We start from the raw sequence: 24,121 nt of genomic DNA on the forward strand, positions 1-24,121 counted from the left end.
GGAATGAGTCACCGCAACCAATGGAGGGGTTTTCTCCATCTCTCCCGTAATCGCACCTCGGCTTCTCTAAGGCTCCCTAAAAGGGGCGCTGTGATTAATAACACCGGGGGAAGCCTGTCTTTTGGATTATTAATTTCCCGTCTCGCCCACCCGCCCCCAACCGCCTGGGCACAGATCCCCCCCCCGACGCTTCGCCTTTAAAAGGAGAACGAAAGAGAGAGGGGGAGAGAAAGGGGAGGGGGGAGGATCTTAGGGGGGAATGACTAATTTTTGTGGGGCACTTTTATTTCTAATTTTTGGTTTTTAAACCGCGATTCGGAGCGCGCCCTTCGCCGCTCAGCCAATCGGAAGGGAGGGGGCCCTGCCGTCCATCCTGGCCAAGGACAGAGGGGTGAGTGCGGGGCTTCCCGTTTTGGGGAGACACAGAAGGGAGGAAGGCCAACCCCGGAGGAGGAAGGGAAGGGGGCGCTTGGGAAGTGGTGTTGGGGGGGAGGAAGGAACAGAGGAAATGAAGGCAGAAAGCCAAGCGGGAGCCAGGACGGTCTCTTCTCTAGGTAGTTTAGCCTTTAACTCCCGCAACTCGGCTCCGGGCAGGGGTAGGGGTGGAGGGGGGGCGGGGGGGCCGCAAAACGCTCAGTGGAAATCCTGCGCGCGCGTGTATGCGCATGGGTGGGTGGGGGTGGGTGCGCCTGGATGATGCTCAACCATCTCCGGGATGATGCGCCTCTTGGACGTAGCATTTGCTTGCAAAGGTTTGCCAAGGGGTGGTTTAGGAGAGGCGGAGAAGTCCCAGATGCCTTTGATTCTTTCCTCCTCCTCCCCTCCTTCTCCTGCTCCTCTTCCTCTCTTCTTCCTTCCCCTCCTTGTCTCCTCCTCCTCTCCTCCTTTTCCTCTTCCTCCCCTCTTTCTCCTGCTCCTCTTCCTCTTCTTTTCCTCCTCCTGCTCCTCTTCTCCTGCTCCTCTTCCTCCTCCTCCTCTTCTCTTCCTCCTCCTCCTCTCGGCAGGAGGAGTTCTAGATGGGTGAAGGCGTCTCAGCGAGGAGGCGCGGCTTGGACGAACCGGCCGGGTGTGTGTCTCCCCCCCCCCCCCACCAGGGCAGCGACTGAATGATGCTGAAGGGGCAAATCCCAGCACTGGGACGTGGAATTGGACTCCGTCCGCTCAGCCCGCGGGGATAAACGGGGGGCTGCCTTCCTTTTCCTTGATTCGTTGACCGGATCATGTGGTCCAGTTGATAAAAGAGAAAGGGGGGCAGGGGCGGAAGGAAGTGGTGGGGCATCTCCCTTGAGCCTACACCATCAGGATGTCTTGAATCGAGATTTCGGAGCGACTTTTTCCTACGGCATCCGCGTTCCGTGGACGTGACTGTTCAAGGCGATCCGCGGTCTTTCCTAAAAGTGTTCAGCAAATAATAATAATAATAATAATAATAATAATAATAATAATAATAATAATAATAATAATAATAATAATAATAATAATAATAATAATAATAATGGCATTATTTATATATGTGCGTGTATAAATTGAAAGTTTATAACACGGGAGTTTGCACAGAGCGGCACATCGTTGTAAAAAATAAAACAACCTAACCGAAGGAGAGAGAATAAAATAAAAACAAACTCTCTTCGTATTTTGGAGTTGGGGAGGGGGCGCCGGGGGGGGGAGAAAGTTACGGGGAAAGGGAAATTTGCAATGGATACCTGGGCTTTCCCTGACAGCTGGGAAGCAGAGCAAATATTTAGGGCCAAGCGTCAAAGTCAAGAAGAAGGGCAGGAGTAAAAAAAAAAATGCTTTCCGCACCCCAGAGCCCCTCCTCCTTTCAAAGTTTGAGGGTGATGTGGGTGATAATGGTGGTGGGGGCGGAGGTGGTGATTTCCACCCCACCCCGCACCCGCGCGTGGCGGCCTGTCCATTTAAAACATGCATTCCGAAGAATGACATTTTCTCAGTCTTTGAGCCCCGGTGCTTAGGCGACAGGCACCCCCAGGTAAATTATATCCGGCGTCCCTTTCTCATACTGCTTTTGGCATGGTTGTTGTTGTTGTTTTCTGGGAACCCATGCACTGTAGTAAACTTGAGGCTTCTTTGTTCTTTCTTTCTTTCTTTCTTTCTTTCTTTCCTTCCTTCCCTCCTTCCTTGCTTCTTCCCCCCCCCCCCTCTTTCAACGCTCGCAACGCAAACGATACAGTACTATTATTTGAAGTCAGGTGTTCTCCCTCTGTTTCTTGGGGCTTCTCGCTTGGAGATGCGAAGTGGCTTCGCCAGGCTGAGAGCGAGAGCGAAAGGAACGTGGTTAATTTCAACTAAACATTCGGGAAGGTATTTGTCTTGGAAGAGCGACACGAGTTTCCGACCCCCCTAAAACTATTCCTAATACTTTCCGGCGTGGGGGGGACCATTAGTTTTAAAGCCGTTAGCTAATCTAGCTTTGGTTTGGGAAGGAAGGAGGGAAGGAAGGGGGGAGGGAAGGAAGGGGGCGGGAGGGAGGGAGAGAGAAAGAAAGAAAAGAAAGAAGTGTGAGGGAGGGACATTATATAGTTTGAATATTTCTCCAGGTTTTGTTCTTCTGTTTTGTTTAGTTCTGTTTTTCTTCAAAAAAAATTTCTGGGCGCATTATTAGAAAAAAAAAATTGGCATTGATTGATTGCAGAGCTGTGGCGGCGCTTCCTCTTCCTCCTCCCTCCCTTTTGAACCCCCAACAAATATTAACGAAATAGCAGGGTGGTATCTGAGAATAACCTCGTGATCCCCCCCCCCAGTCTAAATGGAACCATTCGGATGTTTTGCTGTTTTACTGGGGGAGGGAAAGCGAGGTAGCGCGATCAGACAATTATTGGGACACGTTTGGTGTATTTCTTTTTTAAGAAACTAAAAATTCGCTGTTAAGACTGGAGGGTTTAATTGTTCTGCTACAATGACAAAATATATTTGTGCCGGGGGAAAAAAGAAAGAAAAGAAAAGAACGCCTCTTTTCTCCTCCTTTGGATGGCTGCTTAGGTTGAGCGTATTTTTATTTTTTAATCTGCTCTTGTTCGTAATCAATGGTGGATGTACAGCAAAACGATGCTGTTGTGACAATTAGATGCCGTAATTCAGATCTGGAAAGTTGCTCGTAGCTGAAAGGGCGTCCTTTGATTTTAAGCACAGTTAAAAGAATCAATTATTCTCCGGTTTTGTTTTGTTTTTCCCTTCCCGTAGTAAAATATTAATTCCCACGGAACTGAAAAATCTAATTATTTGCTGTCTTTTCTATAACCCGTTTTAACTGCATGGTCTTTCTTTCTTTCTTTCTTTCTTTCTTTCTTTCTTCTTTCTTTCTTTTTTTCTCTTTCTTTCTCTCAAAATGAGTTTTGGAGGGAGAGATTACACGATGCTTTCTGGTTTCACAAATTGGATCGTTGCTTGTATCCCTTGCTAGCCTTTCCTGTCTCGTGTCAGATTTATGAAACGGCATGCATAATCTAGATGGAGACTTCAAAGCTAATTCATTGAGGGGGGAATTCAATTAGTTTGTCATCTGGGGGGAAAATATGAAAAGAATGCAGCTGAAATGGTTGATGAGCAAATCTACTTATTGAATTTCTCATTCTGTTTTTTTCTTGGTCAAAATTTATGGTGCTTGCAATTTTATCTCCCACCCCCTTTTATGAATGTCTAATCTAGTATTTTAAAAAAATCTAGTAAATAAAAGATTCCATTAAAAATATAGTCCCTTATATTTGAATGCTACAATCAGGCATGAAAACATAGGTGTGAGGATTTGTTGTTTTCTAAAATATTTGTTTAGTTCCTGTTTAATTAATTGAAATGCCACAAAGGGTGAGTCTATGATACATCATCCATCCATCCATCCGTGCGTACGTACATACATACATACATACATACATACATACATACATACATACATAATTATTTAGTCTTACATGATGCTCCCAACGTGTAGGATGTGGATAATAAGAGCAGATGCATAGAGGTAGATCAGTAGGTATCTATTAAAAACTGTTTCAGTTGGATTTATTTCTACATCTTTCAGGATTCCTAAAATGGGAACTTTTGCTAAATCCAGAGCATTATTTGATCCATCTGAAAGGAAAGCTGAGCTTCGGCACTTAAATTTTGCCTTTTCCCATTCATTTTTTTAAACATTGAAAGTGTCATGTGGAAGTGTTCACAAAATGTTTATGTGCCAACCATGACCATTTAAGGATCATTGTGAGGAGGCTTTCCAACTCCCTCTTCAAATCTCTGGAAACTATCGTGTTGACATGTTCTTGGTGTATGGTGAGATAAAGTTACAGTAGTTCATTTCCCCCCCCCCCCTTTCTAAGTCTGCCTGTTTGTTAAGCACAAAACCATTTGGAATGACATTCGGAATGAAGCCGGTTATTTTATTTTATCTTATCTTTCCCAATTAAAATCATTTAAAAAATGGATAACAAGTTACACCCCTCCTTCACCACTGATGTTCATCTTGAAAGACCCTGACTGTGATCTCGATCACATCTAACAGGGCATTGCATGACGCTTAAATGTTGCTCTCTTTTTGCCCAATTCAGAATAATTCTCAAGGTAAGTCCTCGACTTACAACTGCAATTGAGTCCAACATTTTTTGTTGTTAAGCAAGGTGCTTGTTTAAAATCTGGCCCCTCATTTTAATGATCTTTCTTGCTTCAGTGAATTTATTTTATTTATTTATTTATTGCATTTTTTTATGCCGCTCACTCCAAATGGACTCTGAGCAGCTAATAACAGGTATAAATACAATATAAGTAAAACACCAATTAAAAAACATCACTAAAATCACATGTATCTATAAAACCATACTTGCAACAATCAGTCTTAATTCCAGGCCTGCCAGAAAAGCCAGGTTTTGACAGCTTTCCGTAAAACCTGTAGGGAGGAGATGATGCAAATCTCTGGGGATAGTTGTTTCCAGAGGGTCGGAGCCATCACAGAGAAGGCTCTTCCCCAAGGTCCTGCCAACTAACATTGTTTGGTGGATGGGACCTGGAGAAGGCTTATTCTGTGGGCCCTTACTGACCGAAATGAGGTATGAATCACTTGCAGTGGTTACGTTAGTGACACTGCCGCTCCGAGGCTTCAGAGAGGGGCGGCATACAAATATAATAAATTATTATTAGTATTAGTATTAGTACCGTGTTTCCCCGAAAGTAAGACAGTGTCTTACTTTCTTTTTACCCCCAAAAGCCCCACTACGTCTTACTTTCGGGGTATGTCTTACATTGGAAAAAAATTGAAAGGGTCGCGTTCCCGAAGGCATCTCCCCAGAGTCCAGAAGGGCAGCCGTGGGACAGGATCCTCGTGAGCCCTTTTCCAAGTTCAACCTCAGGGCTCCAAGCGGCGTGCACGCATGGAGCCACAGACGCGTGTCGGGGAAGCGTGTGTCTGGAGGGGAGGAGCTGCTCTGCGCAGTTGGGCAGCCCCACCTGCCTGCCGGAAAGGAGGCGGGCGAAGGAGGGCGCAGCTCCGGCCGCTCGCCTCGGAGCAGGTCGGCCTCGCTGGCCGCTTGCAGCCGAGCCTCGGCAGGACTCGGTTGCTGGGACGAGCGCCTTCGCTGCAAGCCGCCGCCCGCTCGGCTAGCTTCGGACCAGCGCCGTCCTTCGCTTTGCCAAGCCAGGGAAGAGGCGGTGGCGCCGCGACGAGGTGAAGGCAAGGGGCGCGCGGGGAGCTTGGAAGCAACATCATCGGGCTCCCCCCCCCGGCAATACCCTCGTGTTTCCCCGAAAGTAAGACATATGTCTTACTTTCGGGGTACGGCTTATATTAGCCGACCCCCCTGAAACCCCCGATACGTCTTACAATCGGGGGTGTCTTACTATCGGGGAAACAGGGTATTAGTATTGGTATTAGTATTAGTATTTGGCTTCCCCCTTGACTTTGTTTGACAGAAAGTCACCAAAGGGAATTCCGTGATCCTCTGGACACTGCAACTGCCGTAAATATGAACCAGTGGCCAAGCTGGTTCATATTTCTGAACACATGATCACAGGGATGCTGCAATGGTCTAAGTGTGAAAAATCGTTATCAGTCACTTTTTTTGATGCTTGTTGTCAACAGACTTTCTGTTCTCTCCAACTTTCACCCTTCGCGAGATTGGATTCCTCTTCGCTCAAAATGAGTCCCCGAAGTTCTCAAGCAGCTTCTGCTTTTAGATCTTAGATATCGTATCAATTTTTTTCAGTGGATGAGTAATTCTCAAAGTAATCCAAAGAAAGGAAGAATGAGGGGGGACATGATAGCAGCATTCCAGTATTTGAGGGGCTGCCACAAAGAAGGGGGGGTCAAATTAGCACCGGAGGGCAGGACAAGAAACAATTGTCCCTCCTATATCTTTTATTTATATATATATCTTTTCTTCCATTAGTATTTTCCTCTATTCCTCATTAACGTATTTTATTCTCCTATCTCTTCTTCTACCCTTTCCCTGATATTTACTACTACATGTTTTTATTCTATTTGACTTTCACTTTGTATTGGACAAAATAAATGAATGAACAAACAAAGAAACAAACAAACAAACAAACAGTCTGAAACGGTATAGGTCAGTGATGGCGAACCTATGGCACGGGTGCTAGAGGTGGTACTCGGAGCCATATCTGCTGGCACATCAGCTCCAATGTGCATGTGTTGATTGATTTTGATTGATTTTATTGGATTTGTATGCCGTCCTCTCCATAGTGTGTACTGGCCAGCTGATTTTTGGCTCACGCAAAGGCTCTAAGAGGCATTTCTGGCCTCCAGAGGTCCTCCTGGGGGTGGGGGAAGCTGTTTTCGCCCTCCCCAGGCATTGAATTATGGGTGTGGACACTTGCGCATGCACAATAGTGCACGCGAACGCTCTTTTGGCACCTGAGGGGAAAAAGGTTCGCCATCACTGGTATAGGTTCTCATGCTTGAGCAGGGAGCTGGACTAGAAGACCTCCAAGATCCCTTCCAGTTTATTTCTATTCTGTTATGTTCCTTGTTATTCTGTTACGTTACGTTCCATTCCACTCCACTCTACTCTATTCTACTCTTCATTCCAATATTCCTATCCTATCCTATCCTTCATTCCAATATTCCTATTATTCTATTCTATTCTATATTCTATGTGATATTTTATTCTATATTCTATTCCACTCCTCTTCACTCCACTCCATTCTATATTCTATTCTATATTCTATTCTGTTCCACTCCACTCCATATTCTATTCTATTCCATTCCATTCTATTCCATTCTATTCAAATACCTGCAAATATTAACAGTATCCCAAACGAAAACACCTGAAACCATATTGCTGAATGCTAGCAACTCTAGAATCCGCTTTGGAGGATGGAGCAGTGAAGGGCATGCAAAGCCTAAGATGAGAGCTAGGCTTTTCATTAATGCAGAAAACTAACAAGTTTCTATAATGGGATCAACGAACTGAGGAGAAGTTTTGTAAATTGGGAGTCGTGTGGAAAATGGCCTCTCAGGTCACCCAGGAAGATAATTTCCATACTGTTCAATCAATACAATTTACTATGGTCATTGACCAGTAATGAATGCAATTTCCAAACACCTTTTTCTTCTTCCAGTCAAGCTTGATTTAGTATCTGGGGTTTATTTTTTATTTTTTTTAACACTCAGCTCAAGAGACACCGAGCACTTCCATTTGCATGGGGGTACATACATACATATACACATACATACATACATACATACATACATACATACATACATACATGCAGTCAGGTGCGCTTGCATTCAAAGTCCAGGAAAGAAAAAACCCAACTCCATGTTGATAGAGATGAGTAGTTTTATTAGACAAGACAAATGGAAAGGAAGTTCCGAGGCAAAACACATGTAAATGTATATACAAATACAGTGGTACCTCTACCTAAGAACGCCTCTACTTATGAACTTTTCTAGGTAAGAACCCGGTGTTCAGGATTTTTTTGCCTGTTCTCAAGAAACAGTTTCCACTTACAAACCGAAACTGTAGCCGGAAAAGGCAGGGAGAAGCCTCTGCGGGGCCTCTCTAGGAATCTCCTGGGAGGAAACAGGGACGGAAAAGGCAGAGAGAAGCCTCAGTGGGACCTCTTTAGGAATCTCCTGGGAGAAAACAGGGCCTCCACCCTCCCTGTGGTTTCCCCAATTGCGCACATTATTTGCTTTTACATTGATTCCTATGGGAAAAATTGCTGCTTCTTACAAACTTTTGTAGTTAAGAACCTGGTCACGGAACAAATTAAGTTTGTAAGTAGAGATACCACTGTTTATGTATATTATTCTGTCGAATCACCCTGGAATACCCATATATGGGAAGGGGATACTCTATATGTTAATTATTCTATATGTTACATGTAGAGAATATAGTTTGCTGGCTATAAAAATTTAACTGCCTTGGATATGCCCCTGCTGGGGCTGAGTGGCAAAAAGGAAGCAGTATGCTCCCTCCCATATTTGGATATACCTGGGTGATTGGCAGAAAAAAACATTATCTATCTATCTATCTATCTATCTATCTATCTATCTACCTACCTACCTACATACCTACCTACCTGTTTTATTTATTAATTAGATTTGTATGCCGTCCTTCTCTGAGGACTTGGAGCAGCTAACAGCATATAATATAACAATACAGTACAACAGCAAATCTAATTAAACTTAAAATTACAATCTAAAAATCCAATAATTTAAAAACAATCATACCAGTTCAATCATACAACATATATCTCATTTTGTTGGCCAGGGGGCTGAGACCTAATTGCCCCAAGCCTGGCGACATTGGTGAGTCTTAAGACTCTTACAGAAGGCAAGAATTTTTTTATTTATCTATTTATCTATGTACACACACACACACACACACACACACACTAATATAAAATAATATAAAAATGAAATCAAATCATAAGGGAATTGGGAAAAAGAGGAAATGGTACCAGGTAAAAAGGAAAGAAAGGGAGAGAAAAAAGACAGTGACTTCCAATGTTTTTTTCCAGTGCAGTACAATACAGTTACAAACTCAGTCTTTTGCTTCCCATATTTAATAAGTACTAGCTCTTTCTATAACATCAGAGTTAATTCAGTGATTTAAAACCTAAAATTGAAAGTTTAATTTCTTTCTATTGTGAACACAAAGTCCAGAAATGGTTTCCAAGTGGAAATGATATTGGATAAACTGCAATCTTCAATTAAAATAGTTCATTTGGCTGCCTCCTCCAACTTCATCATGTTCTCCATCCATTCTTCCACCGTGGGAATGGATAAAATAAAGAGATCAGATTTCTGATACAATAACTTTTTGAAAGCAGATGTATAAATTCTAGGACAAACTTAAAGAGTTGATAGTGAGTCAAACAGTACTACATTAATTTAATTTATTATTGTTGTTGTTGTTGTTGTTGTTGTTATTATTATTATTATTATTATTATTATTATTATTATTATTATTATTATTAAATTAGATTTGTATGCTGCCCTTCTCCGAAGACTTGGGGTGGGCCATGGAATACAAAAAACAGTATAACAAGAAATCTAACAATTAAAATTACTACTAAAAATCCCATATATATTAAAATCAACCAACCAACTCATTCACAACCACACATTACATTTCATAGACAGGGGAAGGGGGCTTGATCTATTTGTCCCATGTCTGGGGACATAAATGAACTGAAATAAACTCCCCTGGCTTGCACCATAAGAAACGAAGCTTAGCAGGGCTCCTCCTGAAAACTTCTCCTCCCAAATCCCCTACCCCACCCCCATTACTTATGACGGCTGAAACGTAATTGAAAGATGAAACATAGGGAGGCTGACACTACCTCTATAGGAACACCTGGTAGATTTCTGCTAGATTTCCGCTCCATTCCAATAAATCAGGTGTCTATATCTAAAATGGTGACAAGGTGTTCCTGTAGTCCTTCAAAGTTACAGCATTAGTGCTTAAAACATATTTACATTCATGCAGAGAAAGATCCAGATACATAGCTTCCACATTTTTGAGTGTAATTTAAAATCTCTCTACGGGGTAATGGTGTACTTTCATAAAGGTGGATAATTAAATTTCAGAATTAAAGCAATTAAATCTTTCTGCCTTTTCAACCATGCTGCTGCCGCTAAGACCTCAATCCGTGGGCAGGTGAGCTGGCTCAAAGCTATTGAAATGTTCGATTTTGGCTACAATTATTTAATGAGAATTCCTTCCCTGGATCCATAATTAAGTTGCAGACATCCTCACAAATTATGGTGATCACTACCACCATAGGTGGGTTCAAGGTAATCTTGTGCTAAACCAAAGTACTGTTACTATGGTCTATGACAGTGGTGGTGAATCTATGGTGCATGTGCCAGAGGTGGCCCACCGAGCCCTCTATGGGTACACATGCCATTGCCCCAGCTCTGTTTTGGTCTCTGCTGCGCATGCGTGAGAATCAAACAAACATGCATCCATGCCTTGCAGTTTGGGCAGAGCATAGGTACATGTGTGGAGTGCAAACACATGTGTGGAGGACATCCATGTGCATATGCCCACACCTCAGTGCCTAAAAGGTTCACCACCGCTAGACTATAATAACTGAGTCCACTGTTCATGTACGACGGTAGCATTTCTGGAAATGTAGGGCCCTGGGAGGCCATGAAAGAAATGCATAGGGGAAACAACATTTGGAAAATAACATTGTGCTTCTTGACGTTTGTGCTCTTAAAGCACCCTAACCACTAGATACAGTTGTAGTATCAGAGAGGGTCTATGAAGGTCTTCTTCTGCAACCCTCTGTTCATGCAGGATGCCATGTTGCATATAGCCGCCCCGAGTCTACGAAAATACAAATAAATAAATAAATGAATAAATGAATAAATGAATAAATGAATGAATAAATAAATAAATAAATAAATAAATAAAATATCGAATAGAATAGAATTCTTTATTGGCCAAGTGTGATTGGACACACAAGGAATTTGTCTTGGTGCATATGCTCTCAGTGTACATTTATTTATTTATTTATTCGATTTTTATGTTGCCATTTTCCTTAGACTCAGGGTGGCTTACAACATGTTAGTAATAGCACTTTTTAATAGAGCCAGCCTATTGCCCCCACAATCCGGGTCTTCATTTGACCCACCTCGGAAGGATGGAAAGCTGAGTCAACCTTGACCCGGTGATGAGATTTGAACCGCTGACGTGCAGATCTAGCAGTCAGCTTTAGTGGCCTGCAGTCCTGCACTCTACCTGCTGCGCCACCCTGGTTTTATACATAAAAGAAAAAGATAAATTTGTCAAGAATCATGAGGTACAACACAATGATTGTCATAGGGGTCAAATAAGGAATGGGGAAACTATCACTATTAATAAATGTTAGTATACAAGCAACAAGTTACAGTCCTACAGTCCTGAGTGGGAGGAAAAGGATGAGCCGCCCCAAGTTTTTGGAGAAGAGCAGCATACAAATCTAATTAATAATAATAATAATAATAATAATAATAATAATAATAATAATAATAATCCCATGGAATTAAAAATAATTTTAAAATATTGCGGTGCCCATGAATTGGCACTGACCAAACTGGTTCCATGATGTCATCATGACATCGCCAGTGGTTTGCTATCGGTTCGGGTGAACCGGTCCAAACCAAGAGGAACCCACCTCTGAGGGAAAGTTGAAAATCTCCAAATATTGCTGAATTTCTCACCTGTGTTGGCTAACTGGAAACAGTGAAAGTGAACACACACATACCCATGGTTAAGTTTTAACCCATGGATAAGTTTTCGGGTACAAATGTTTTTCTCTGCCTTAAAAATAAAACATACATTGATACAAAGCACATAATCATTACCTAACAATATACACCACTCAAAAAAAATAAAGGGAACACTTCAACAACAGAATATAACTCCAAGTAAATTAAACTTCTGTGAAATCAAATTGTCCCCTTAGGAAGCAACACTGATTGACAATCAATTTCATAAGCTGTTGTACACATCCAATTTTATATAGAACAAAGTATTCAATGAGAATATTTCATTCATTCAGATCTAGGATGTGTTATTTGAGTGTTCCCTTTATTTTTTGAGCAGTATAAAATTCATACATTCTAATGGAGCATCTTGTGTTTCTATATTCAATTAAATTTTCATAAATTTGTCTCTCCAACATTCCATTTGCTAAACAAAACTAAATATTTAAAGGTAAAAAAAACATTTTAACACCTAAAAATATCTCTCTAAATAAACTTAGCATCCCCTAACACTGCAACACTTATGTTAAGTTTCAGTTCCTTACTATAAATCATTCTCAGTTTAAATTTTCCAGTTGCACAAGTTTCCATACAAATTTGACAGGGGATTCCAAGACCCTTTTGCTTTGTTGTGATTCTGGAGTTCCTTCGCAATAGTTCCTTCGAGGTATGTTTTGAGTTGAGTTGAAAAAGTCTACTACTCTCCAACTAAAACAAACGTTGCAAAGAAATTCTTAACTTATCTACCGTTTCATTTTTTAAAATTAATATTTAGTCATGCCTACAAATTATTACCAGAATTATCCTAGTATTCACATGCAAACCTGGTTTGCATTTTATGAGAGCTTACCTTACTGCATGGGCTAAACTCAGTTATTGCTTGAAATGTGCATTTCTTCAGATATCCCAGGACAGTCCTTGCAAATCTCATGTTCAAATAAAAACCTACTAAGCCTATGTATTTTAAAGGAGAATACAGGCAAACTTGGGCATGCCAGAAAAAACAAAATAACAACATACACTGTCCTGGGAATCCAAATTCCATGCAAAAAATTATTTATTTATTTATTTATTTATTATTTAGATTTGTATGCTGCCCCTCTCCGAAGACTCGGGGCGGCTCACAACAAGATAGAACAAATCATAAATAATCCAAATAACTTTAAAATATTTAAAGATTTAAAAGAACCCCATATACTAACAGACACACACACAAGCATACCATGTATAAATTGAACATGCCCGGGGGAGGTGTTTCAATTCCCCCATGCCTGACGGCAAAAGTGGGTTTTAAGGAGTTTACGGAAGGCAGGAAGAGTAGGGGCAGTTCTAATCTCTGGGGGGAGTTGGTTCCAGAGAGTCGGTGCCGCCACAGAGAAGGCTCTTCCCCTGGGGCCCGCCAACTGACATTGTTTAGTTGACGGGACCTGGAGAAGGCCCACTCTGTGGGACCTAATTGGTCGCTGGGATTCGTGCCCCTATAAGCAGAAAGACACATAGAAATGTATGTTGCTTCATATATTCCTTGAGAACATTTCAAAATAATAACTTTTGAGAATTTAAGATTGAAAAGGAAGCATTAAAGTATGGGAAGCTACTTGCCCACCCAGAAGAATTAAATATTTTGAGAATATTCAAAACGGCAGAATATTATGTTTCACTGGAAGAGAAATTGAGAAACATGCTCTTGGAGACAGAAAGCAGCCCTCACCTTTTTTGATGGCCCTCAGCATGTGTCCGTGCTTAAGAGATAAAGAGATAGCTGGTCTATTCATAAGCAAATTCCATGTAGCAAGGTCTGAACAAAGGATCCTAACCCTATAGCCCTCAGCCACAATAGGAATTGCCCAATAAACCCCTTCATTGCATCAGATAAACTTCAACCAAACTTATCTCAGGCAAATTCCTAGGATTTGTACATGGCCCCTTTGGAGTCTGACAACATCCAATAAAATGCATGTTCTTGCACAGAAACAGGACACTCAAGTGATAAATCCAAGAGAAGACCCTGACTCTCAATTCTGTGTGGTCAGCTGCCCAGAACCCATGTGGTTCTGATTCATCATTAAACAATCTTTCCAATCAGCCCCCATGTTTCCAGTTTCTTTCTCCTAGCTGGGAAGGGAACCAGAGGGATATTTCTTCAAACAAAGGAGAGCAGGAGAAAAAATGACTTATCCCTCATTTCTAGGAGAGCACGTGGCAATTTGCAGAACAGGTCCGAGAAAGAATCTCCTGTTTCCAGAGGCTTAAATTTGTCACCTTTGCTTTAGGGAAGATGGAGGAAGAGAGTGTAGTGATAATGAAGGAATGTATTCACCTTTCAATTCACCTTTTGGGATGGAATCAATGGTGGGATTTAGCAGGTTCTGACCAGTTCTGGAGAACCGGTAGCGGAAATTTGGAGTAGTTTGGAGAACCAGTAAATACCACTGCTGATTGGCCCCGCCACCATCTATTCTCTGCCTCCCCAGTCCCAGCTGATGGGGAGGAAATGGGAATTTTATAGTATCCTTTCCCTGCCATGGCCACCAAGCCACACCACATCCACCAAGCCACCCTGCCTGCCAAGCCATGCCAGGCCCACCAAGCCACAGCACACCTATCATGCCCACCAAGCTACACCATGCCCACCAAGCCACATCACTCCCACCATGCCCACCAAGCCACCATGTCCGCCAAGCCATGCCAGACCTACCAAGCCATGCTACACCCACCAAGCCATGCTACACCCACCAAGCCATGCCCACAAAACCAGGGGAAAATTTTTTGAACCCCACCACTGGCTGGAACAAAGTTTTGCTTGGTTGGGGGTGGGGAGGAAATTATCCAAAGCAAAACAGCCTTGTCTATCTTTGGGCAGAGATTATGTGCAAGGCTGTTTTAAGCTTCCCTGGCTGGGATCTCTCTCTGTACTGTAAATATGCTGCGTCTGGCTACACTTAGGAATTTCTGAAGCTTTTAAAGAAGCAATTACAGTCATGATCGCTCACAAATGGAGCCTTTTTTTCTGCTTGACACTGATCCTGTGATACTCTCCCCACTTAATCCTCCCTGGCAATTTGCGTATAGTAGCTGCTAACAGGAAGTGATTAGAGGAGAGTTTTCTCGTTGCCTTTCCTACTCCCCCACCCAATAACTGGTGTGTTCCAGGCTCCAGAATCAAAGCCGTTTCCCTATTTAACTTAACACACCCTGATGTGTGCTGGCCCCACTTTGATCTAACAAAAGTGCTCTTCTTCTAACATTATTTTAATGTTATCTGTTGGACCATTTGCAATGCCAGTATGAACATTAACAAAGAGAAAGGGGAGGGAGGGGGAGGGAGAGGGAGAGGATGGGAGGGGGAAGAGAGATGGGAAGACAGGGAGAAGGAGAGATGGAGAGAGAGGGAGGGGTAGAGGGAGAGAGAGAGGAAGCCATGGAGAGGGGGAGACGGAGAAGGAGGTAGTGAAAGTTAGAGAGGGAGGGGAGAGAGGGGGGATACAGAAAGGGAGGGAGGGGAGAGAGGGGGCAGAGAAAAAGAAAGGGAGGGAGATGGAGGGAAAGAGAGAGGGAGAGAGAAAAGAAAGAGAGGAGGGAGAGAGGGAGTGGAGAGAGAGAGAGAGAGAGAGAGAGAGAGAAATAAAAATGAATGTAAGGCAGTGTTTGCAGTGTTGTGAGGTTGGGAAAGGACAGAGAGGAAATCATTTCCACTTGAAATGCTCTAACCCACAAATAGAGTCCATCCAATGCCACACGAAACCTATTATCCACTTTCCTCTGCATAAAACTGAAAATTTAACCTCAGCTGCCCATTAAAGATGCATCGAAGGAGAGGACAGGCTCCCGAGAGCTGTACTAAAGAGCTAAAAGCAAAGAGCTTATAATGGCAAAATTTATGTAACTGAGGTTGAGAGGTGGAAGGAAGTTAACTTTTTTTAATGGGAATTTGTAAACAATTTCAATTTTGTTGTCATTTAAAAAAATCACATCCAGTACACAGGTAACACACATCCAAGCCATAGAACACAGTTTTATAACAGATGCTATTTTTTGTGAAAATATGCCTGGGATGCTCAATACTCATATGATGTAGTGGTTGTGACATTGGACTGGGGAGATCAGGTCCAACTTCTTACTAGACCCATGTTATTAAATAAGTAATCTTAGATTACTGTATCTCAATCTTAGCATCCTGAAGATAAGTGGACTTCAACTCCCAGAATTCCCTACCTAGCCAACCCATGCTGGCTAGACAATTCTGGGAGTTGAAGTCCATGCATCTTCAGGATTGCCAAGGTATGATACACTGGACCACTTTCTCAAACTTTTTCATCCTGATAAAGAGGCAGAGATTCATTCCCTTGATGATTTGTTGAACAGTTGCAAATAATTTTCTTGGTAGTAACATTGTACTGGAATTCTTTGAGCCTGAAAATGGGAAAGCAGATAGAAGTAGGTCGGTCAGTCGGTTGGTAAGTAAGTAGGAAGGAAGGAGATAGATGATAGATAGATACATACATAAACAGATGATGGATGGATAGCACTATGAGGCGGTATAACTTAAAAACAGCAATTGTGAGAGGGATCTTGGAGTCCAAGTGGACAATCACTTAAGCATAAGCAAGTTGTGTGTAGTAGCAGCCAAAAATAGCTGATACCCTCCTTGGTTGCACAAACAGAGACACAGAATCAAAATCATGTGAAGTATTTTAGTACCGATTTATAAATCCTTAGTAAGACCACATCTGGAATATTTTATCCAGTTTTGGTCACCACATTTCAAAAAAGAGGTGGAGACTTTGGAAATAGTACAAAAAGGAGTACCTAAGATCCTGGAGACAAAATACTGTTATATGAAGGATGATTGCAGGAATTGAGTTTGGCCAGTCTAAACAAAAGACACGGCATACATGCCCTTGTGTCTCGCTGGAGGAAGGCCATAGAACAGGACGGAGATTATATGGAAAATTAGGGAGTGTAGAAGAAACATCATTTTTTCTTGTGTGTAAATTTCATTGTGTTCAATAAATAATTGCTGAAGGAAAAAAAATGTGGTGCATTACTTTCTGGGTGATCCTCATATGTGTCTCTCTGTGTGTGCGTGCACACACACAGATGCATACGTATACATATTCCAAATTTGCAAAGAACTGATTGGTTATGTAAGTCATGATGTCAGTAGATGGTCTAATAGGGAGTTGTTTAAGAGGGATGGTTTGCATCCATCATACAGAGGTACCCAGGTGCTCGGTGAGGAATTCAGAGCTTTTTTGGACAGGCATTTAAACTAGGTAAAGGGGACAGAGATGTACCAGATGTGGAGGATTTCTGTCCCCGACCAATGAGGATACATCAGTTTCTGGAAGCTTATGAAAAGGGAGCTGAAAATAAAATAGATGTAGTTGTTGATGATAAGGGGCAAACTAATAATGAAAATAATGTTCTTCGGGTAATGTGCATGAATGCTCGAAGCTTGAGCAACAAGCTCTGTGAGTTAATGGCCATAATATCTAGAGATAATTTGGATCTGGTTGCCATAACTGAGACATGGTTTAAGGATTCCAATGAATGGGAAATATCCATACCAGGATATAAACTGTATAGGAAGGATAGAATAGAGAGAAGGGGAGGTGGAGTAGCCATTTATGTTAAAGAAAGTCTAAAAACAATACTAATTCAAAATACATGTAAAGATCTGGAGACCCTCTGGATTTGCATGCAAAATAAAGACGGTTCTGTCATTAGAATTGGGGTGATCTATAGGCCTCCAGGGCAATCTGAGGAACATGACAACAAGATGGTGGATGAGATTACCCTAATGGCAGTAAAGGGAGATATTGTGGTTATGGGTGATTTCAACATGCCTGATGTTGACTGGAATATCCCCAGTGCCCTTACATGCAAAAGTAAGAATATAGTAGAGGCCTTTACAGGAGCAGCTATGGCACAGCTAGTTAAGACACCAACTAGAGGGGAGAATATTCTAGATTTAGTTTTTACAAATGGGAATCGGGTTTCAGAGGTCAAGGTGGGAGAAAATTTAGGTTGCAGCGACCATCTATGTTTGTGGTTTGATGTAAAAACTGATTGTGAGCAATCCTATACTGCAACCAAAGTATTGGATTTCAGAAAAACAAATTTTAATGCAATGGGGGAATATTTAAATAATGAATTAAAGGGGAGGGATAAAATGGCAGGAGCGAGCACCCAGTGGACTGTATTAAAAAAGGCCATCTTAAAAGCCACAAGACTTTATGTAAAGCAAGTAACTAAAGGTAAAAGGAAGAAGAAACCGCTATGGTTTAGCAATGATGTAAGGGCTATAGTCAATGAAAAAAAGGCTGCCTATAGGAGGTATAAAGAGTCTGGAAGTATAGCTGATAGAGAGGTGTATAAAATGAGACAGAAGGAGGCGAAACAGATAATATATGCTGCTAAAGCCTCAAAAGAGGAAGAAATAGCAAAATCTGTAAAGAAGGGGGATAAAACCTTCTTCAGATATATTAGTGATAGGAAGAAGAAAAACTGCAGCATCACAAAGCTTAGTACCGGGAATAATACATGCATTGATGGGAATAAGGAGATCGCTGACCATTTCAATAGCTACTTCTGTTCAGTTTTCTCAAAAAACACCTTACAAAATAATACTATAGAGGGATATAGCATTGCTTCCAGCTGTACGGATTCAGCTCCAGTGATCTTAGAAGCCGATGTCTTAGAAGAACTTGAAAGATTAAAGATAAATAAGGCAATGGGTCCAGATGGCATCCATCCCAGAGTTCTTAAAGAACTCAGATCTGTCATTGCTACCCCCCTGACTGATTTGTTTAACCAATCCCTGTTAACAGGAGATGTTCCTGAGGATTGGAGAATGGCCAGTGTTGTGCCTATCCACAAGAAGGGCAGTAGAGAAGAAGCTGGAAACTACAGGCCAGTTAGCTTGACATCAGTTGTAGTTAAAATGATGGAGACTCTACTCAAAAAGAGGATAAATCAGCATCTAAAAAACAATAACTTATTGGACCCAAATCAGCATGGCTTTACTGAAGGCAAATCGTGTCAGACTAATCTCATTGAGTTCTTTGACTATGTCACAAAGGTGTTGGATCAAGGTGGTGCCGTGGATATTGCCTATCTGGACTTCAGCAAAGCCTTTGATACGGTTCCACATAAAGAGCTGATAGATAAATTAGTGAAGATTGGACTTAATCCCTGGATAGTTCAGTGGATTTCAAGCTGGCTGAAGCATAGACATCAGAGAGTTATTGTTAATGGCGAGTATTCTGAGCAGAGACAGGTTACAAGCGGTGTGCCACAAGGGTCTGTTCTGGGTCCTATTCTTTTTAATATGTTTGTGAGTGACATAGGGGAAGGTTTGGTAGGGAAGGTTTGCCTATTTGCCGATGACTCTAAAGTGTGCAATAGGGTTGATATTCCTGGAGGGGTCTGTAATATGGTAAATGATTTAGCGTTACTAGATAAATGGTCAAAGCAATGGAAACTGCAGTTTAATGTTTCCAAATGTAAAATAATGCACTTGGGGAAAAGGAATCCTAAATCTGAGTATTGCATTGGCAGTTCTGTGTTAGCAAAAACTTCAGAAGAGAAGGATTTAGGGGTAGTGATTTCTGACAGTCTCAAAATGGGTGAGCAGTGTGGTCGGGCGGTAGGAAAGGCAAGTAGGATGCTTGGCTGCATAGCTAGAGGTATAACAAGCAGGAAGAGGGAGATTGTGATCCCCTTATATAGAGCGCTGGTGAGACCACATTTGGAGTACTGTGTTCAGTTCTGGAGACCTCACCTACAAAAAGATATTGACAAAATTGAACGGGTCCAAAGACGGGCTACAAGAATGGTGGAAGGTCTTAAGTATAAAACGTATCAGGAAAGACTTAATGAACTCAATCTGTATACAGTGATCCCCCGTTTATTGCGTCCCCAACCATTGCGAACAGGGTACTTCGCTATTTTTCAACCCGGAAGTCAAAAATACCATCTACGCATGCGTGCCGGGCACGCATGCGTAGATGGCAGTGGCTTCCCTGGGTCTTCCCCCTCTTGCTGGCGTCAGCGAGGAGTTTCCCCACCGCCCACGCAAACTCCTCGCTGCCGCTCGCCCGCCCTTCGCCTGCCCACGCCGTTCGCTCCCCCCTCTTGCTGTCGTGAGGGCGAGAAGCCCTCCCCAGCACCCGCTCGCCCGCCCTTCGCCCTGGCGGAGAAATTCCAGCCCCCACCTGGTCCCGCCCGATCCTCCTCCCTGAGGCAGCTCGCCCTCCCATGGCCGCTTCCTCCACCCTCTATTGCAAGCCTCTCTCCTCCCATATTCTGCCCCCCTCCCAGCTTCCAAGCCACATTCGCCTTCCTCCGCCACCACCAGCATCCAGCTCCCGGCCAAGCAGCCAGGAAAGCCGAGCCGGGCGTGGCGGGGAACATCGGCGCGGGAGGCAGGAGACGGCCGCCGTCACCGCCATACGCGGCTCGGCTTCCCTGGCTGCTGCTCCGGTCGCCCGATCGTCTCCTGCCTCCTGTGCCGATGTTCCCTGCCAAGCCTGGCTCGGATTCCCTGACTGCTTGGCCGGGGGGGGGGGGGCTCGGCCGAAAGGAGCTGGAGACGCAGAGCTGAACACACCCCTTCATCCCCAAAGGCCGGCCTTTTTGTCTGGGAGGGAAGATGACGTGCCGGTGGCACAGGGGCGAGGGGCGGGAGGCAAATCGCTGCGTCTCCAGCCCCTTTTGGCCGAGCCCCCCCCCCTCCGGCCAAGCAGCCAGGGAAGCCGAACTGGGCTTGGCGGGGAACATCTGCACGGGAGGCAGCTTCTGCCGGACATGGGCAATGGGCGGGACAGAGAAGCGGGGAGAATCAGGAGGCTCCTTTGGCAGCTGGGGGCTGCCTGGCTTTGTTGTTTTGGCTGCAGCGGGTGCCAGGCAGCCTCCAGCCGCCAAAGGAACCTCCTGATTCTTCCCGCTTCTCTGTCCCGCCCATTGCCCGTGTCCGGCAGAAGCTGCTGCCTTATTGCTCTTTGCCGGCGGGATGCAAAGTGCTGGGGTGGGAGGGTGTCCTGACAGCCCCCCCACCCATATGCTTCACCTCCCGCCGGGCAAGAGCGCTCGGGTGGCAACTTCTTCTAGATACGGGCAATGTCCACGCTCTCTCTCGGCGCTTTCGAGCCGAGTCCGTGAGCGAGTTCGCTCCCGGACTCGGCTCGAAGGCGGCGAGAGACAGCGCCAAGGAACGGGCCTGTCCACGCTCTCTCTCTGCGCTTTCGAGCCGAGTCCGTGAGCGAGTTCGCTCCCGGACTCGGCTCGAAGGCGGCGAGAGACAGCGCCAAGGAACGGGCCTGTCCACGCTCTCTCTCGGCGCTTTCGAGCCGAGTCCGTGAGCGAGTTCGCTCCCGGACTCGGCTCGAAGGCGGCGAGAGACAGCGCCAAGGAACGGGCCTGTCCACGCTCTCTCTCGGCGCTTTCGAGCCGAGTCCGTGAGCGAGTTCGCTCCCGGACTCGGCTCGAAAGCGCCGAGAGACAGCGCCCCCCGGACCCCCAACCCGGGTTTGGGGGGCTGCTAGGAAGCCCTCCATGCCGGCGGCAAACAGCCGCGCCGCCCCCAATCTTCGGCTCCTCGCTAGCGCTGTGGGAGTAAAAACACCATCTGCACATGCGCAGACGGTGTTTTTACTTCCGCATCGCTACTTCGCGAAAACCCGCTCGTTGCGGGGGCTCCTGGAACGGAACCCTCGCAACGAGCGGGGGATCACTGTAGTCTGGAAGACAGAAGGAAAAGGGGGGACATGATCGAAACATTTAAATATGTTAAAGGGTTAAATAGGGTTCAGGAGCGAAGTGTTTTTAACAGGAAAGTGAACACAAGAACAAGGGGACACAATCTGAAGTTAGTTGGGGGAAAGATCAAAGGCAACATGAGAAAGTATTATTTTACTGAAAGAGTAGTAGATCCTTGGAACAAACTTCCAGCAGACGTGGTTGGTAAATCCACAGTAACCGAATTTAAACATGCCTGGGATAAACATATATCCATTGTAAGATAAAATACAGGAAATAGTAAAAGGGCAGACTAGATGGACCATGGGGTCTTTTTCTGCCGTCAGTCTTCTATGTTTCTATGTTTCTATAAAGAAATAAAGGGAAACTAGTTGTTGTGGTTGGATCTGGGCCAGCTCCTGCCCCGGGGAATTTGGATGTTGGTTTAGGACAGTGATGGCGAACCTATGACACGCGTGTCAGCACTGACACGCATAGTCATTTTTAGTGACACGCGGCCGCCGGAGAAACTTTCGGAGAGAATGCGCCAAACGCACGCGACGAGAGCCAAAAAACCCAAAAAACTCCTCACTCTCACCACCCCCTCCTGTTTCACCTTTGTTGCTGCTTGGAGAAGCCCGCGCCTCCTTCGCCTCCCCCCCACCCAGCCCGGGAAGGAAAAAGCCTGCAGAGCGCAAGCGCAGGTTCTTAAAGGATCCGCGTTGTTGATTTCCAAGCACCAAAAAAAAAAAAAAAAAGGGACGCGGGCGTACGAAGAGCAAGAATAGGAGCCCGGCCCGGCTGGAGCTTCCCTGGTGGTGATGGCAAGTGAGCTTTTGGGGCCCGGTGGGAGGGCGCCGGCCATTATGTGCCCGCACAACCATTAGGAACCCCCTCCCCCGGCAGAAATTTTTGAAGTGGCGCAAAGCCACGCAGTCCTGAATCGCTCCCTTCTCCGGCCAGCAAAGTCGGCTGCCCAGGAAAGCGCCGTATTTGAAAAGCGCACATTTAAAAATCGCGCCACTTTCCCAGGCAGCCGGCTTGCTGGCCGGAGAAGCGAGCGATCTGGGACTGCCTGGCTTTGCGCCGTGATGACAACAATGGCGCCATGGTGGCCTTCAAGCGTCGCCCTTTGTGGCGCCCAACCACCCGTTCCTGAGGTAGATGTCTGGCGCGCTACCGGGAGGTGGAGGCGGCGCATGGCCAGGCGCTGAGCTCCATGGACACCTGGGAGGGCGAAGGGGTGAATGTGGCTGCTGCCTCTTAGGCGGAGGCGAAGGCGATGGCAGAGTCTGCGCTGGGGCCATGCAGGGACGCTGATCCAGGGGGCCACGGACCGGCAAGCCACCCTCCACTCTCTCTCCGCTTTCCCTCTCTCTTTCTCTCTCTGTTGCCGGCGTGGTGCACGAGAGAGAAAGAGAGAGAGAAAAAGGAGGAGAGAGAATAAGAGAGAAAGAGAGAGAAGGAAAGCAAGGGAGAGAGAGAGAGAGAAAGAGAGTGTGTGTGTGAGAGAGGAAGAGAGAGAAAGAAAGAAAGAGAAAGAAAGCAAGAGAGAGAGAAAAAGAGAAAGAGAGAAGGAAAGTAAGAGAAAGCAAGAGAGAGAGAGAAAGCAAGAAAGAGAGGAACAGAGAGAGAGAAAGAGAAAGAAAGAAAGAGAGAGAAAAAGAGAGAAGGAAAGTAAGAGAGAGAAAGTGAGAGAAAGCAAGAGAGAGAGAGAGAAAGCAAGGGAGAGAAAGAAAGCAAGAAATAGAGAAAGGGAGGAAGAGAGAGAGAGAGAGAGAAAGAAAGCAAGAGAGAAAGAGAGAAGGAAAGCAAGAGAGAGAGAAAGAGAGAGAAAGAAAGAGAGAGAAAGAAAGCAAGGAAGAAAGAAAGAGAGAAAGAAAGCAAGAGAGAGAGAGAAAGAAAGCAAAAGAGAAAGAGAAGGAAAGCAAGAGAGAGAGTGAGAGAGAGAGAGAATAAAAGAGAGATAGCAAGAGAGACAGAGAAAGAGAGAGAGAGAAAGCAAGAAAGAGAGAAAGAGGAAAGGAGGGAGAAAGAGTAAAAAAGAGAGGAAGGAAGAAAGAAAGAGGGATGGAGAGAGAAGGGGAAAGAAAGAGGGAGAGAGAGAGAAATAGGGCGAAAGGGAGGAAAAGAAGGGGGTTTTGTCCAAACTTTTTTTAGCCCCCCCCCCGCGCACTCACCGTCCCCCAGGATTTTGTAAATGTGAATAATGTGCCGCAGCTCAAAAAAGGTTGGGAAACACTGCTATAGGCCATTTGGGATTTCTGAATAAAATATAGCCTGTAAATAAAAGAAATATTTTTTCTTTAACAAGAAAAAAGATAAATAAGAGGGAATCTTGTATTCCTTTTCTTTCCTGTTAAAAGCTGGGTCTCTACACATTTGAGTGGATGCCTTCAACCTCAATTGAAGATTTAGCCAATGAAATTCAACAACAAAAAAGTCACTAAATCAGTGATGGTGAACCTGTTGCTGGACTGCCACAGGTTCGCCATCACTGGAAGAATTCCCCCTCCCCCTCACTTATCTTAGTTCATGGCACCACACACAAGTTAAATAATAGCAAGACCAACAAAAGAAACCAACTGACAGATTAACAAAGAAGTCACTAAGCAGATAAGTTAAATAATTATACATATTTGTTATTTAAACTAT

At 44.3% G+C, this 24,121-nt stretch overlaps 1 protein-coding gene across 1 annotated transcript in view; it reads left to right on the forward strand.

The window, feature by feature from the left end:
- Positions 1-350: 350 nt before the first annotated feature.
- RBFOX1 (RNA binding fox-1 homolog 1) overlaps positions 351-24,121 on the forward strand; it is a 438,314-nt gene continuing 414,543 nt past the window's right edge. The window contains exon 1 of the mRNA XM_070760820.1: positions 351-391. The gene's annotated coding sequence lies outside the window, so the exon portion shown is untranslated. The remainder of the gene's footprint in view (positions 392-24,121) is intronic.

This window comes from Erythrolamprus reginae, chromosome 9 (assembly GCF_031021105.1).
Source record: "Erythrolamprus reginae isolate rEryReg1 chromosome 9, rEryReg1.hap1, whole genome shotgun sequence".
NCBI classification, from domain to species: domain Eukaryota; kingdom Metazoa; phylum Chordata; class Lepidosauria; order Squamata; family Dipsadidae; genus Erythrolamprus; species Erythrolamprus reginae.